General features: G+C 46.4%; 1 pseudogene; it reads right to left on the bottom strand.

Moving 5' to 3' along the window:
* Positions 1-1,792: 1,792 nt before the first annotated feature.
* LOC131490425 (large ribosomal subunit protein uL6-like) lies at positions 1,793-8,046 on the bottom strand (annotated as a pseudogene).
* Between the last annotated feature and the right edge of the window lie 7,445 nt (positions 8,047-15,491).

Here is a 15,491-nt window from a genome sequence, read left to right as displayed (position 1 = left end):
GTGCAATTTACAAATTAAAAACAAATCTGCCAGGAAGCATCTGGCCGGCTCAGTCAATATAGAGCATCGACTCTTCAACTTGGGATAGTGAGTTCAAGCCCATGTATGGTGTGGAGTTTACTTAAAAAAAAAAAAAGACAAAACAGGGGTGCTTGGGTGGCTCAGTCAGTTAAGGGTCTGCCTCTTGATCTCAGCTCAGGTCATGATCTCGGGGTTGTGAGTTCAAGCCCTGTGTTGGGCTCCTCACTGGCATGAAGTCTACTTAAAGAAAAAAACGAAAAACAAAAAACAAAACTTACAAAACAAGACAAACCCAACAAACCTGACAATGCCAAGTGCCGACAAAGATGCAGAGCCACTGGAACTCTCATGTTTTGCTAGTGGGAATGTAAAGTAGACAACAGCTCAGCAGTTTCTCATAAAGTTAAACATTCAACCATACAGCCCAGCAATCCCATTTCTTTTTTTTTTAAATTTTTTTTTTCAACGTTTTTTTATTTATTTTTGGGACAGAGAGAGACAGAGCATGAACGGGGGAGGGGCAGAGAGAGAGGGAGACACAGAATCGGAAACAGGCTCCAGGCTCCGAGCCATCAGCCCAGAGCCTGACGCGGGGCTCGAACTCACGGACCGCGAGATCGTGACCTGGCTGAAGTCGGACGCTTAACCGACTGCGCCACCCAGGCGCCCCCCCATTTCTAATTATTTGCCCAAGTGAAATAGAAACCTATATTCACGTAGAGACCTGTGCGTGAATCTTTAGAGCGGCTTTACTCATAATGGCCCCAAGCTGTAAGTAACCCCCAAAATGTGCCTCAACTGAGAATGGGTAAACACGCTGGTTTATTCATACAAGGGACTACTGCTTGGCGGTAAAAAGGAATGAATTCCTGCTGTGTGCAACAACATGGATGATCGTGAAATGCATTTTGCTAAGTGAAAGAAGCCAGATTCAAAAGACTGTGTATGAACTGTGTAATTCATTTATATGACATTTTGGAAAAGGCAGAGATATAGCAATAGTTCAGTGGTAACGAACCAGGAGCTGGGGTTGAGGGGAGAGTGACTACAAAGGGGGCACTGGTGAATTTGCAGACGGTGATGGGCTGGGTTGAAACTTGGTTGTGGTGGTAGTTACACAACTGTATGCATTGTGAAATTTTGCAGAGATGTACATTAAAAAGGATGAGTTTTACTGGCTGTAAATCATACTTCAATTAAAAAACAAAGACTGGTAGAGGCGCCTGGGTGACTCAGTCAGGCAAATGACTTCAGCTCAGGTCAAGATCTCCAGTTCATGATTTCAAGCCCCACGTTGGGCTCTGTGCTGACAGCTCAGAGCCTGGAGCCTGCTTCAGATTCTGTGTCTCCCTCTTTCTGCCCCTCCCCTGCTCACACTCTGTCTCTCTGTCAAAAATAAACATTAAAAAAAAACTTGTGGGGGCGCCTGGGTGGCTCAGCCGGTTAAGCCTCTGGCTCTTGGTTTCAGCTCAGGTCATGATTTCACAGTCTATGGGTCCGAGCCCCGCGTCAGGCTCTGTGCTGTCAGAGCGGAGCCTGCTTGGGATCCTCTCTCTCCCTCTCTCTCTCTCTCTTTCCCTCCCCTACTCACTCTCTCTTCCTCTCAAAATGAATAAATAAATCTAAAAAAAAAAAAAAAAAGCCTGGTCAGGGTGCAAAATGGTATCACCCTGGAATTCTCTTTAGCAGTTTTTTTTTTTTTAATAGTTAAACGTAACTGTATCCTATTACACAGTGATTTCACTATGCTTAGGTATTTTACCCTAGAGAAATAAAATATTTGTTCACATAAAGATTTATACAGGAATGTTTATAGCACCCTTATTCATAATAACCCCAAACTGGAAACAGCTCTAATGTCTATTAACAGAATTGGATAAACACATCTTGGTACATGTATACAATAGAATACTACTCTTCAATAAAAAGAAACCAAGTATCTACACAGCCACAGCGGTGACTCTTAAAAACAATTATGCTGAGTGAGAGGAGCCAGACAAAAAAGAGCACGTATTGCAGGATTCCATTTGTGTGAAGTCCAACAACAGATGAAGTGATCTGTGGGGAGAGAAATGAGAACGGCCGGGGGAGAGGGGAGGCACAGACTGGAACGGAGCAGTGGGAACTTTCTAGAGTTCCGCATAAACCTGGATCTGGATTAGGGTGTTCGTTACATGGGTATAGACATTTGTCAGAGCACAAACAGCACACTTACGCACTGTGCATTTCAGAGTATGTAATTACAACCTCAATACAAAATATGTATCTACTAACAGGTGTCGGCAAATGGTTGCCTGGAGGGGGTGCTGACAGGAAGGGGCGCAAGGAACTTTGTGGGTGATGGAAATATTCATATCTTGTTTGGAGTAATCAAAACTTATCGAACTGAACACATAAGAACGGTATAATTTATTGTATGTAAATGATACCTCGGTACAAAATAATGTAAACACATAAAATAAATAATGCTGCATAAAAAGGGGAATAGGAGTCAGCACAAGAGACATCATATTTTTAAAAATAATTTTAAAGCATTTTTAATTGTGGTAAAAAAAAAAAAGCGCACATACCGTAAAATTTGCCATCGTCACCATTTTCCAAGAGCGCAGTTCAGGAGCGGAAGTGTATTCACACTGTTGCGCAACAGATCTCTAGAACTTTGTCATCTCGCAAAACTGAATCTCCGCATCCATTAGATAGTAGCCCTCGGTTACCACTCCCCCAGCCCCTGGCAGTCACCATTCTATTTTACGTCCCTATGAAGTCGACTACTCTAGAGACCTCAGATAAGTGGAAGCATACCAGTATTTGTCTTTTTCTGACTGGTTTATTTCACTCCACGTAATGACCTCAAGGTTCGTTCATGCTGTAGCAGATGGCAGAATCTCCTTCCTTTCTAAGGCTGGATATATTCCATTGTGGGAATATATCACATTTCGTGTATCTATTCATCCACCAGTGGATGGCTTCTACCTGCTGGCTATTGTGAATGATGCTGCTGTGAACATGGGTGTAAACATGTGGCGTCAGGTTTTTGTTTTTGTTTTTAAATAAAAAACCAGGGTAGCACAGACTGTCTTACTGTAACTTTCCCCTTCCTTTTCTGCACTGACCTTGCTGCTGACCAGAAATTCATCAGAGGCCAGTGCAGTAACAGCCTATGACACCCATACCAAGCATTGAATCCTGACAGTGACCCCGTGGGAGCAAAAGCTCATGCTTTTCGCAAAGCCCAAAATTTGTCTTTGGAGGCAGTGCAGAAATCCAGTTGGAGGTTAATCCAAGCCAAAAGGCAGCAAAGGTCATCTTTCGTATGTGCCCAGGAAAAAGACCTTCCAGACTGCCAGGAGTGGTGGCTCTTTCTTACCCAACAACTCCTAGCCTCATTTGGCTCCTCTCACGACCCTCCATCTTCCCTGAGGTGTAGCAGGAAGCTTGCAGAGGAGGAGGTGTGTGCCTATTACCAGCTGGCAGTAGACCCTCCCCTCTCCCAGGCCCTGTGGGACCCAGAGAGGGTGTTGCCCACATGACTGGCTTTCTCGGCTGCTTGCTATCCTCTGTCTTGCCCTGTACCCATCAGCCTTCCCGCATTCTAGGCTCTGCATATTCTCTAGCCATAGCTGTCCGTAGGCGAACTGGTAATATCCCTGGGGAAGCACTGTTCATACACACATCTGTGAATTGGCAAGCTTGTATATTCTATAATGCTCTGGGCAAAACAAGATGGTGGCCAACGTATGTCGTCTTGCATGCCTTGCATGCAGGCCCAACACATGTACAGCTTCTCGTGTCCCCCAACAAGACCTTACAAATCCACCTGAGGGTGCAAAACAGGCTCCAGGTATACACACAGGCCGGGAAGCTAGGGATTTGGCTTCCGCTGGAAACACCATTTCCCCACTTCCTTACAACCATGATGGGGAATACACATCCGCTCCAGCCATGGCCCCAGAATGGCTGCTTCCTATCATAGCCCGAGAGTTAATCTCCTCCCAGCTGGCTCAGGAAGAAGATACTACATTCAGATACTCTGTACTTGTTATGTTCAAGCTTTGTAGAGCAGAGACTTTTGATAGAAACTGCTTCCCTACTTGCCTTTATAGTTTTCATCGATTCTAAAACAAGCCATGTATCTTGAATGTTGTACCTACTCATGCCTTCTGGGTATCAAGTATATTTGAACTATGTCATTACTAAGTTTACACCTTTTATACCTGTGTGGGACTTGCCACTATTTATACTCTACCACCATCCAGTTCAATTTAATCCTACAGGTGTTTACCCAGAGTCTGCTGTGTGCTCCACCCTTCTGCAGATAGGGACCCGCTCAGATAGCTTTAATGGTGCCTCATTGTCTATTAGACAAATCACACAGTCTGCAGCATGGCTCATACGGCCTGTGATTTTCTTCCAGTTTGGGGTGCCTGGCATTGGGTAAGTCTTTACCAGATGCTTGCTACTGATTATGATCATTTCTTTAGCCTCCCTGCCTGCTGCCCCCACTCCTATATCCCACCCTTGGGTCATACTGGCCATTGGCTGATGCTGAATTTACTACACACTGTCATGATGACTCAGCATTGTTGTTCCTGTGATTCCCTGACCCACCCCACCCCCCCCCCCGACGGAAGCTGTTTCTCTACGTCCATCTAAATCTTAACTCATCCTTCAAGATCTATCTCAGATGTAACCCATCCTGTAAAACCTTTTGATGTCCTTCCCCTCCGACATAATATACTTCTCCTCTCTGTTGTCCCCCAGCACCTTGTTATGCTTTTTACAACATCGATCATTTATAATCTTATATGCCTGTTTGTGTCCATCTTTACTTTAAATTGTAAACTTCTCGAGGATAGGAATCATGTCTTATTATGAGTAACCCCAGCACTCAGCTCAGAAACTAACTGTAGTAAGTGTAAAAATAATAACAAACATTTCACATGAGCCCTCAGTCTGGCCAGGAATGGATATATCTCATTTACTCCCCACTCTGTGAGCAGGTAATATTATTACCTATTTTACAGATAATGAAACTGAGGCACGGAGAGTATAAGAAGCCTAAGGTCTTACACAGCTAGTAAGTAGTGTTGTTGGGATATGTTAAATAAATGATTATTAGCATGTTGAATTGAGTTGAATCAAGACTTTTTTCTATTCTGGGAAGATGTCGAAAAAATAAAAGTCATGGTCCTTGTCCTTGAAATACTTAATTGGCAACACTCTTTGCCATCACAAGACTGTGCATGTCAATGTCCAGAAGCATAGCTTCAATTCCGTCTTAAATCTACCTAAAAATCATTAAACGGCTTTTCTAAAGTTATTATTGTAGCCTTGAAAAACAAAACAACCTCTTGTCAAAATCTTGATTAAACTCTGGATGAGCTAGTTCAATTATATCTTGTTTTCTTATTGGACTTAAATTTTACATCATATCTTTACTTTGGCCATGACCAAATGTATCTCAAAAATATGTTGACTTTTTTTTTGGTTATACACACGCTATGTCATATTACATAGAATGATGGCATTTACTCTCTCATGATTCCTAAATCCTGTGTCCACACAGTCGTGGATACGGGAGAGCACAGCGGCTAAGCATCCCTGCCCTCCAGGGGCGGACATCTCGAATCACACTCTACAGTTCAGGGTCAACTCCGAACGGAAATGGTTTTTGCAGGCCGCCAACATCTGAGAGCACGGGCACCGCGCAGTTCGCCACCGCGGACAGCAGGGGGCGCATATCCACCCAGAGCCGCGCGGCCAAGCCCTACAGGCCCCCAGGCCCAGGGGCGCAGAGAACCGCCTTGGGGGCACCCTGCTGATGTTCCACTTGAGATGTGGAGAACCAAAGAATTCACAACGTGGAAACACTTCTGGTCAGCAGCAACTGGAGGCTGAAACCCAAAACAAGGATGAAGGAGCGTTTCATCACCCTGACCCTTACTGGGATGGTTTTGATGAATCTGGTCCAGGTGCCAGATGTGCACGGCACTTGGCCAGCTGGGGGGCGGGGCGGGGGGGTTGAGAAGCGAGGTCGTCCCAAGGGATGGGAAGGGGACAGAGGACATGCCTGCGCTGAGTCAGACCATCCGGACCCAAGCAGTGGATAGGAGAGAGCACAGCATTGGCCCTGAGCCAAAGCTGATGGGGGACTGAACTGATACCACGGAACACGTCAGGCAAACCGACAGTGTACCGTAAGGCTAGTGACTGGTGGGACCTGCAGAAGAGAGGCCAGGTCACTCACCTGTGCAGGAGGTTGGACCAGGTCATTCCTATGCCTCCCCTACCCCTCCTGGGAGACTGTTAGGTTGAACAGGAGACGCTGTCAAAGTCCCCAATTACTTTATGCACATATGTGTCAGATCATCCTACTGAATGGAAGATAACCCTGTGACATGACTGATGAACGATGAAATTGCCTCATGGAATCATAGCATACCTACCACCTGCCTGAGAGGTCCCTTTCCTCACCCCAAAATTACAAGCAGCTCTCTGGTAGACATGCCAATATGTCCCAGTGACAAAGGTACTGAGTGTTTCCAGCACGAAGTGCTCACTGCTTTGCCTTGTGCCCAAGGCCCTCTGAACTGGCCCCAGTGTCTTTCTTTTCTTTCTTTCTTTCTTATTTATTTTTTTAATTTTTTAAATGTTTATTTTTGAGAGAAAGAGAGAGAGAGAGAGAGCAAGAATGGGGGAGGGGAAGAGAGAGAGGGAGACACAGAATCCAAAGCAGGCTCCAGGCTCTGAGCTGTCAGCACAGAGCCCGATGCGGGACTGGAAGTCACAGACTGTGAGATCATGACCTGAGCCAAAGTCAGACGCTCAACTGACAGAGCCACACAGGTGCCCCTGGTCCCAGTGTCTTTAACATCACCTTCCTGTCCCTCTCCTGGGTGACACCATGCCCCTGCCCAGCCAGCCAGCACTCAGAACTTTCCTTCATGGCACCCTCTCCACCTGGAATGCCCCACCCTGATTCTTGACCTAACCTCCACTCACCTCCTCAAACTCAGATTCAACATCACTTCCTCCGGGAAGCCCGCACTGATGCTCATGGGTGACAGTGGAGCCCTGTGCCAGCCCCTGTTGCCAGCCCTCTCCTGTGGACCCCCTCGGTGCCAGGCACTGGAGGGCAGGGGCTCCAAGGTTATGGAAACCTATGTTTGCTTTTTCTCCAGATCAAGACACAGCTTTTGTTGCATCTTTAAAATACCACAAATAAGCCTGAGGAATGGTCCAGCATCTTGCTGCTTCTGCAGCTGGACAACTTAAATCTTATCAGCCATCTGCTGAACTGTTTCTTTTTTGGAAACATAGATACCATCCCCAAATGTTCTGATACTTTATTTCTGACTGTTGTGGCTTGCTGAATCAGAGCAGTTGAATTCGATACAAGTTCAATGTCATTTCAAGAACTGACTCCTCTTGCTGGGCCTGAGATACTGAACAAGCGATGCCGGGCCTCATCCAAACCCCGCAGATATATTTTTTACCCAAGAAATCTCAGGTTTCAACAAGGGAACCATTCTTCCGAATAGCAGTGTTGATGGGGAAGTGAGCAAACACAGACCTTCTGTTTTACCGGAAGCCCAGGGTAACACTCTTGGTCATGTTCTGTACATGACTACAGACAGTGCAAACTGAGGCCAGTTCCTTTCTGTCTCCACACCACTTGCCAACCTGGAGCCTCTTCTTCCCAAGGAGATGGAGTTCTACACTGATGTGATCGAAGTCCCTCTGCAGGTTCCTCAGGGGCCCTTCACAGTAGCAGCGTGCCGCTTCGGAGTAATGTCGACATTTTCCGGAATGTCGACAGTCTAATTGCTGAGAATGGTCTTCACTCTTGCCCTAGATGAAGCAAAGCCGGAGGTAGATGTTAGGACGAGATACACGAATAGTCGCGGACAGGCACCTCTGACCTCCAAGAGCCCGGGGGAGCATGGCACACGAGGAAGCCGGGGTGCTCCCTCTGTATGAACTTGCGTGTTCTGAGTCATAGCACTCCCCGAGGCCAGAATCATGTCCCGCCTACCCCCCGCCCTCCCCGCCCCCCCCCCCCCGTCTGATTCCCTCCGCACCACCCCCCCCCCCCCCAACTCCAGGCTCGGGCTCTTTCGCTTGTCCACCCCAGCACGATGATGACGGTCCTGTCCCTCAGCTGCTTCCATGTCGCACCTGGATTTGAAGCTGCCGTTGGGATCATTGCAAGAACCCCCCTCCTTTCCTACACTGGGTCCTCAGCTTTCACATACTGTCATCCTTCTCTCTTCTGCTGCTTGTTTTGGATCAGTCATGGGGCGGCTGATGTGTGATGACCGAGCAACACCGGAGGGGCCAGGTCCAGGCTAACGCCGGGAAGCCGTGTGACTCAGTGTTCGAGGTGAGCCTCAGGCCGTACAGAACTACCCAAACATCCAGGCTTTTGCCTTCCTGTGTCCTTTACAGGAGGCCTTTATGAGGTGACTGAGCAGCACTCCACTCTGGGGACCCGCCAGCAGGAAGGGAAGCCTGAGTTGGGCTGCGGCACAGAGGGTCAAAGCGGCTGAGCGAGAAGACTTTGCCCTCGGCTTCTCTGTTCTGGCTTCTGCAAGTCGATCTGTGCTCTGGTCCGTCTGTTTGATGCAACCGCGTGTGCACACAATTTCATACACTTTTCCCGACCCTGGGAGCAGCACCATTTAACTTGTTTCACAGAGAGGCCCAGAGAGGTTCCACGAGTGGCTTGGGATCACCCAGCTCGTCAATGGCGCCCACAAGCACAGGTCCCTGCACTTCCCACCATCTACTTAGGAGCCCAGGGTGTTGGTTCAGAGGGCCTGGTGCTTCTGGAAATCATCCAAACTTTTAGGCCACTGATTTTGTCCTTTGCTTATGCTTTTAAGGGTCTGTTCTTTGTAGGGGCACCTGGGTGGCTCAGTCGGTTAAGTGTCCAACTCTTGATTTTGGCTCAGGTCATGATCTTGTGGTTCGAGAGATTGAGCCCCCTGGGGGCTTGAGATTCTCTGTCTCCCTCTCTCTCTGCCCCTCCCCTGCTCTCTCTCAAAATAAGTAAATAAAACGCTAAAAAAAAGTCTATTTATACCTTGTCTCCATAGAATAAAGCATGAGGATTAAAGTTTTTTGTATACTTTAATGTGGTTATTACTAAGGAAAGCTAGGGGAGGTATTTCCTGAGATTGCCTCAAGTGTCGGGTGCAGAATAATTATAGAACTGATCATAAATGATTTAATAAGTCAGGCAAAGCCTGTCTAAGCTATGGTGTAATCTGACTAAATATTTCTAGTTTTCTCCAATAGCTGAACCATTCCATTTGGCTGTGATGTGATCCTGTCACTCTTGAATATTTAATTGTAAAAAAAAAAAAAAAAAGTCACCTGGCATTTCACAGCTCTGGATGCTTTCACATAATGTCCTGTGCCACCTTCACAATAGCCCTGGGAGGGCGGTTGAACAGGGTCCACGTTACACATTTCACCAAGGATCAACAGGGGGGAAGTGACTTCAAGGTTAAACAGCTATTTTATCGTGAACTTGGAACCAAACACCACGTTTCCTGACTCCTGGTTTGGATAGGGACACTTAGGGATGTGTTAGGACAAATGTTTTCCCTTTTATTTCAGGCTAGATCATCAAAGAGTAGGTGAACATTATTTTGAAAGGAAGTCCAAATGATATTGTGAGCAGTCTGGTTGTCTCTGAAGATCACAAAGTGGGCAGCTTAGTTGGCTTCCGGGAGGTCATCTGGGCAGTGGCACCTGGGTGTCAGGTTCCATGATGGGTTGAGCTCTGCACCCCAGCCTGGCCTATGGCTTCAGGGTCTCGGGCACCTCCCTGTCCTCCGGGGGTCTCTCCGCTTCTCCTGAAGAGGCAGTGACGAAGCTTATGCCAAAAGCGTACCAAGGCCAGCTCCGGACCCCCAGCAATTGCAGAATGCAGAAACAAACGGGGAGAGACCTGGGGCGCCTGCAGACATTTATGTAGGCCGTATCCTCCAGGGTCTTGTGGTGCCCGTAGGGTGCTCTTAAAGGCTTTTCCTGTGGGGAGTGATTTCTCCAAAGAAACCTTCCAGTAGACACTTAACGACATCACATGATTAATGAGTGTTACCCCTCAAAATGCATGTTAAAGAACATGAGGAGTTTCTTGTGTGCATTTATACTCAGAAGAACTGTTTGGGTAGATCCTGAGAAAATAAAATCTTGCAAACAATTTGGTGAAACATGAGCATACATTTTAAACTTGCATTCAAAAAAGCTATACCATTAGAAAGTCCCATGCAACAAAATGATAAAATGGCAAACTGGGCTATTTCCAGAGATGAGAGAAAACCTAGTCTCTTCAAAGATGACTGTCCCTGTGCTTCAGGAACTGGTCCGTAGCTTGGCAAGCTCCGGGGACCCAGGCCCATGAGGACAGAGGACTCAGACCAGTTCTGGGTTTTCTCAAGGGTCGTCAGACATGGAGTAGGCTCCATATCTACAAAATGTGATTAAGCTACAGCGCTCACAAGGTGAACCTATGTAAACACACACAAACCCAGAGTGACTTAACACAAAATGTATTTACTATCCCAGCTGGATAACACACACCTCTTCTTTATTCCTGCTGGGAACTTTGGCCAGGTGTGGTATTTACTAGTTCACAGGCTGAGGGAGCAGAATCTGGAAAAAGCCCTGGAGAACGTTAATGCACAAGTGTTAGGGACCAACTGGGGCCTCGGCTTCCTTAAGTGGTCACTTTGCCCAAGGTCACATGGCTGGTTGGTATAGAGCCAGGATCTGAACACAGAACCAGTTCCAATCCCTGTCCAGTGTGCTACCCACACTTCTGTGCACTTCCCCTTGAATCTTTAAGCATTAAAAGTTTATGCTCAATAATCCACGTTGGTGTTTTCAGAGTCACCGATATATGCCTGAAAGATAATAATTTATGTTCAAAATGACATTAACCTTACCATAATATTTTTTTTTAATGTTTATTTATTTTTGAGACAGAGACAGGGCATGGACGGGGGAGGGCTAGAGAGAGAGGGAGACACAGAATCCGAAGCAGGCTCCAGGCTCCGAGCCGTCAGCACAGAGCCAGACACGGGGTTCGAACTCACGGGCCATGAGATTATGACCTAAGGTAAAGTTGGACACTTAACCAACCGAGCCACCCAGGCGCCCCACCATAATATTCTGGTATTGCTTTTCTTTAAGTTTCTTTTTTCCTTCCAATACGTGTGGGTTTCTAGGAAGGCTCCCTTATAGTTCATTTTTTAAAGTTTATTTAAAGAGATGGAGAGAGAGTGAAAGAGCATGTGCACACACTGGTTGGGGAGGGGCAGAAACAGGGATAGGTAGAGAATCCCAAGCAGGCTTTACACTGTCAGCACAGAGCCCAACATGGGGCTCGATCCTATGAACCGTGAAATCATGACCTGAGCTGAAACCAGGGGTTGGATGCTCAACTGACTAAACCACCCAGGCGTCCCCTTACGGTTCATTTTAAGGGTATCTTCATATCACAAGTAGGTTCCCTTGAGACAGTATAATAATGGCTAAAGGTTGCCTATGTGCACATGCAAATATAACATACAGATTAGGAGACTGATACTTAGGGAAAACACTTTTTTTAAATGATCATTGTCCGGGTACCAGACAATCCCTTCCAACACCACATATGTTGAACCCAGGTGATAAAATAGCAACGTGAGCACCAGAACTGTTCCCAGTGCACAGCAGTTTCCAGGAAGCTTGGAGAACCAAGAGGGTAGGTATGCGGTGCTTGCTTTTATTAACCACGGCCTTCACGTATATTTAGTATGGACATGATCACTGCAAGGATGGTGGGGCAGCTATCCTTAGAGCATGCCCCTAACATAATAATATCATTTACTTTTGCCCCTGGCGCTTTTGTATAAAGCAATGATCTCACATACATATCTGAGGCCTAAACCTGAAGTATAAACCTTACTCCGGGCTCCTCCTAAGGCAATGGAAAAACACTCCCACCCTTTGACAGCCCAAAAGCTTGCATCCTTGGTATTTCACATCCAAGTTATTAAGTGTCTGCTTAACTAGGTCTAGCACCTGAGGAGAGAAACCTGTCACCCACCATAGCAGGGGTGGTTCATGGCGTGAGGTACATTTTAGGGAGGGGACTCGCTAAAGCAATTTTAAAAAGTGACTGTCATCTCCTCTGGAAAACTTAGTAAATTAAGTTCCGAAACTATAGAACTTAGAAATTAAATTGACAAAGTGTCTCCTTTGCTTACATAACCATTTTTAGTAGGAATGGGAAAGCTCTCTTCTGGTCAGTTATTCTATCAATCTGAGCCCTGAAATCTCCAGGAGCCCCACCTGCCCGTCCCCCCATCAGGATCTACATGGCCTGCTCCCCTTAGCTGGAGAAGCTTGTCTCCATTTATGCCACTAATCTTCAAAATGTGTTAAAATGAATCTCATTCAGAAAATCTTGGCTAAGTGCTTACATATTTCAGCTGCCCGAAATGAACTTGAACACAGAAAGGACATCGTAATGATCTGAAAGATCTTGGTGTGGATGTGCTCTCTGGAGGAATGGCGTGCCTCTCCTGGGAGTCAGCAAGAGGCTGGACACTGGTCAGCAGGGCGTGCAGGAGACTCGAGACTCCCAGGGGGTGGAGAAGCTTCAAGTAGTCGCTAAGGCCCTTGACCCTGAAGTTCTATGGCTCTGCATGCCATGTGCTAACTTCCTGCAGGTATCAAAAGTGAGGGCCCCCATGCACATTAGACTCGTTGGCCCCAAAGGAGACCCCCATCCTCACACATCCAAGCCCCTCAACCGTGTACCTTTTGGGGGTGTGCCTGGTCACCCCATTCAGATCAGAAAAGGAAACTCCTTTTTGATAGTTTTAATTTGCCAAGTAGTAAGCCAAGTGGAAGTGGTGGGAAGGCATCTCGGTAATCTACTCCCAAAGGGAATAATCCTCTGGGGAAGTCCACTGGGGGCTCTGCTAGTTGCAGCCTGCACGCAGGTTGGCCTGTGAGAGGCGGGTGGCAGGCAGGAGCTAGCAGTGAAGGTCCACCAGTGTCCAGAGAGGAGAGACCTTGGGGGCCAGCCCAGGACTTGCTGAGGACTCCCCAGGGGTACAGTCTGGTGAAAATGATGGGGTTACTGTATAGGCCAACCTCTGAATTTTAGGAGCCAGAGTACAGCAGATGTCATGGACGCTTTCAAATACTCTCTATTTGTTGACGATGATGGTAAATTAGGAACATGAGAGGAAAAGTTAAGGGCAGCTTACAGCCTTCTCCACCTAAAGACTGACTTTCTCAATTCTTAAATTTCAGAAAAGATACCTGGCTAGCTGGTCAGTGAATATTCTTTATGTAATTCTATCTCCTACAGAGGGAAAAATGAGGCCCAGAAAATACAATTCCTCATTAAATAGATGGATCACACAAAGTAATTTTGGAGATTTGTTTTTGAGCTATTCATTTTTCTTCAGTCAGTCCCATGTCTTGGATTTCAAATACTAACATGCATTAGGCTAATGAAACAAGGAGGCCAGCAGACTGAGGTGGCTTCAATGCCAGGGCACCTACATAAGCAAATCAAACTCTTAAGCCTGTAAATGCCTCAAGGTTACAAAAGCGAACCTAAGGACAACCACTCACAAACAGCAAGCTAGCCTTATGCCATAGGCAGTCAATATCTCCTCACATTGCTTCTGCTTTTTCCCCTGTAAACGTTTCCCCCCAGCTCCTGTCGGCAGGGCTCTCCTAACCACTTCTGGTTTGGCACTGCCCGGTTGGAATCCATTTTTGCTCAAATACACGCCTCTAAAATTTTAACATGCCTCAGTTTACCTTTTAACAGGTCTGGTGTCAGAAGTACGATCCGAAGGTGAAACACTGCCATGCCTCAGGTTCTGTGTCTCCCTCTCTCTCAGCCCCTCCCCTGCTCATGCTTTGTCTCTCTTAAAAATAAATAAATATTAAAAAAAATTTTTTTAAAGAGCTCCCTGACTTTATTTGAGCATTCTTTTTCTGGACTGGGTCTGGGACTGACTGACTTAAAAAAGAAGAAACCACACCAGGTCAAGGGTCAGACTAGGTCCAGCTTAAGCTGGACTGGGTCCAGACCAAGGTCTTACGGAATAAGGGGGGGAAAGAGAGAAAAACTTGGAATTCTGACTGGAGCTTATGATCTGGGGCTGTAGAAGCTCTACCAATTTATTTGTGTGGCATTAGGAAATGGGTGGGTGAAGTCAAATGAGAATTTGCTAGGAGCAATAGGTAAAGACCCACATACGTTTGCTCTGCCAGGGATGGACCAAAATGCACTAGAAAAATAGCCCAAGACCTACTTGAAAGTATTAATAAGGCACTTCTTCAAAAGACTGGTCTCTATCACTCAATCTTGCAAACAAAAAAGGACAAACCAGTCTCAGACTACAGACAAAATTGGAAACCTTTTTTTGTGAAACATTCTGTTCCTTCTTCATTAAATGCAGGCACAGAAAATGCCCTGAATTCCTTATTTATTACGGGGCTCCGGCCTAAAAGTGGCCTAATAAAGAGGCACAAACTGGGTTGGGCAGTGGCCCTTCTTGCTGAACTAACAGTCCTAGCTGAACATCTAAAAATATTTTTTTAATGTTTATTTATTTTTGAGAGATTGAGAGAGAGAAAGTGAGCAGGAGTGGGGGAGGAGAGAGACAGACAGAGAGAGCATGGGCAGGGAAGAGGCAGAGAGAGAGGAAGACACAGAATCCAAAGCAGGCTCCAGGCTCCGAGCTGTCAGCACAGAGCCCGAGGCAGAGCACAAATCCATAAACTATGAGATCACGACCGGAGCTGAAGCTGGGATGCTCCACCAACTGAGCCACCCAGATGCCCCAGATCCCTAGCTGAACATTTTGAAAAAACCATAGGGCCAACATGATATTTGAAAAGCCAATAAACTTGTGGCCGTATAGTTACAACCACTCCAAGGGCTGAGGACCTCCATGTATGCATTTCAAGCCAGAACCTAGAACTCAGGAATACTCTTTCCCCAAACGTCCTCCTTCACTGTAAACAATCAGGGCACTGGAAAAAGGAATGCCTTCTGCTGAACCCATCGTTTTGCAGACATCCACCTATTAATTCACACTGTTTTTCCATCAGGGGAAGTCTTTAAAAATTTGATTGTCAAAATTATGATCAGCATTGATGGATTTCCAAGGGATTCTCCAGTAAATTGCTCTCCATGATACCTCTAAATTAGCAAGGGGAAATGAAGATAACAATTTTGAAGGGGTTCCTAGGGTGGCTCTGTTGGTTAAGTGTCCAACTCTTGATTTCGGCTCAAGTCATGATCTCACAGTTCGTGAGATCGAGCCCCACATTGAGCTCTGCTGACAGTGAAGAGACTGCTTGGGATTCTCTATCTCCCTCTCTCTCTCTGCTCCTCCTCAGCTCTCACATGTGCACTCTCTCTCAAAAGGAATAGATAA

This window comes from Neofelis nebulosa, chromosome 11 (assembly GCF_028018385.1).
Source record: "Neofelis nebulosa isolate mNeoNeb1 chromosome 11, mNeoNeb1.pri, whole genome shotgun sequence".
Taxonomy (NCBI): domain Eukaryota; kingdom Metazoa; phylum Chordata; class Mammalia; order Carnivora; family Felidae; genus Neofelis; species Neofelis nebulosa.
Note: the sequence above shows the minus strand (reverse complement) of the source record. Positions and strands in the feature narration are given on the sequence as shown.